The sequence below is a fragment of the Macadamia integrifolia genome, chromosome 14 (genome assembly GCF_013358625.1).
Source record: "Macadamia integrifolia cultivar HAES 741 chromosome 14, SCU_Mint_v3, whole genome shotgun sequence".
NCBI lineage: Eukaryota > Viridiplantae > Streptophyta > Magnoliopsida > Proteales > Proteaceae > Macadamia > Macadamia integrifolia.
In genome coordinates, this window is record NC_056570.1 from 16,751,832 (window position 1) to 16,754,215 (window position 2,384).

At 39.8% G+C, this 2,384-nt stretch overlaps 1 pseudogene; it reads right to left on the reverse strand.

Moving 5' to 3' along the window:
- Nucleotides 1–205: 205 nt before the first annotated feature.
- LOC122060670 overlaps nt 206–2,384 on the reverse strand; it is a 5,027-nt pseudogene continuing 2,848 nt past the window's right edge.

Sequence of the window (2,384 nt, forward strand, 5' to 3'; positions counted from 1 at the left end):
GAATGGAATTGGAAAGGGGTCCTAAGCGCTCCACAGGTGTGTGAAGACTCAAGACTTCAGAAAAGAAATTCTCACTATCATCATCCAACTCATCCATACACTCTTGGAATTCTGAATCAAAATCAATATCAAAGTTGGTAACTAAATCATCAGAAAAATCCAGAAAATCCTCAAGCATATTGATCTCTTCTTCTATATGTGGTTGCTTTTTTATCCTAAACATGTTAAACTCAATAGTTTGGTTACCAAAAGATAATCTTAGGACACCATTCCGAATTGATTAATGCATTACTGGTAGCCAAGAATAGTCTTCCTAGAATTATTGGGATTTCATCCTTGGTTGAGAAGGGCTTGGTATCTAACGCAATGAAATCAAATGGGAAAATAATTTCCCCACCTTTAGTAAGACATCCTCAACCATCCCTTTAGGAATCTTAATAGACCTATCTGCCAACTGAAGAGTAGTTCCAGTGGCTTTCAATTCTCCCAATCAAAGTTGCTTGTGCACATGATAAGGTAAAAGATTCACACTTACGCCAAGATCAAGTAAGGCATGCTCAATGTAGGTGTTGCCTATGATACAAGATATGGTAGGGCTCCCTGGATCCTTATACTTGGCTGCTATAGGCTGAGTAATTATGGAACTAATGTTACTTGTCAAGAATGCCTTTTTGGGCACACTAGTGATACATTTGTGTGTACATAAATCTTTCAGTACCTTTGCATAGGCGGGGATCTGGGATATGGCATCCAAAAGAGGGATGTTCACTTCTACCTTTTTGAAGACTTCTAAAATTTTATCCATAGAAGTAGTCTTCTTTTTATGTACCAAGCAATTAGGAAATGGGATAGGATGAACATAAGGACTGTTAGGGATTTGCCCTTTTTCAGAAGAATCATTTTTGGTTTCCTCAACCAAATCATCTTTAGTTTCAAAAGAATCTTTAGGTTCATCAGACGAACCTGGAACAAGCGGCACACTTGTGTCTTCAACTGAAGGAGAATTAACAGGAGTAATAGATTGGGAAGATTTAGGAACGCTCTGTTGGTACTCTCTACCACTCCTAAGGGCATAAACAACATTACATTGGTTAGAGGGCCCTTGTTGGGTCTGACCTTGTACTGTATTCAGTGGTGCATTTGTTAGTGTTTGTGAACTAATAGGCTGATGATGCCTAGGGTTAGGCTCTGGTTGACTGGGTAAAGTTCATTTCTCCCTCTCACGCATAATTGAGACAACTTGAGTGAGTTCTCTCATAAGATTTTGATGGCTTGTCATGAGGAGGGCCATATTTTTTTTCAAGTCACTTATTCTACTTGCCTCTCCAGTGTTGGTAAACCTAGGGGGTTGCTGATAAGATGACAGGAGAGGGGCCCTAGGAAAACTAGCCTGAGGTCCTACATTTGACTTAGGAAAAGTATTTTGGAAAAGTATTTTGGGAATAAGATTGTTGTGCAAAGGGAGGCCTTTGGAGTCCAGGTTGACCTTGATTATGGAAATTGGAAGGTCCTGCTTGGTTGCCCTGATTCTAAGAGAAATTTGAGTGATTTCTTTATCCTGGATTGTAGGTGTTGCTATATGGATTATTCAGGTATAAGGCATTAACACTATCATTAGAAGTGCCCCTAGAGGTGTTGGGGCATTCTTCTATGACATGTCCAGGTGACTGGCACCAAGCACAAATCTTAACCAAATTGACTGATGATGGCTCTCTAGGAACAATAGCCTCAATTCTCTTGATTAGGCTATCCAAATGGGCTTCCTTGGCTACTATCGCATCCACAAAATATCCTTTTCCTCCTATGGTTCTTTCACTCTCTTAGGTTGATTCCCACTCACAGGTTTTGTCAGCTAAGTCAAGTAAGAATTCCCATGCCTTTCCTTTATTTGTAAAGGATGTGAATCCCTCAGGGCACATAGACTCTGTCATTTGTTTAGTTGGGTAATCAATACCATCATAAATTATTTGACATAAATGCCATAAGTCTTGGTCATAGTGAGGGCATTCTTGGAATAGATCCTTGAATCTCTCCATAAGTTTGGAAAAGGACTCGCTAGGCTTTTGCTTAAGCTAAAGGATATCACTTCTAAGCTTATTGGTCTTGTGAGTTGGGAAAAACTTCTTAAGGAAGACAACTGTGAACTGTTCCCATGAGGTTATGGAATTTGTGGGTAACCCATACAACCACTTCTTAGCTTGGTCTTTTAATGGGTAACCCATACAACCACTTCTTAGCTTGGTCTTTTAATGCAAAAGTGATAAACCTAAGCTTAACAGCATCATCAAAAAGTTGTTGGACATGGTTTTAAGTATCCGTGCGTATCGTGCCGTATCGGCACGATACATACCGATACACTACGGGGAATTTTGGGCCTCTTTTTG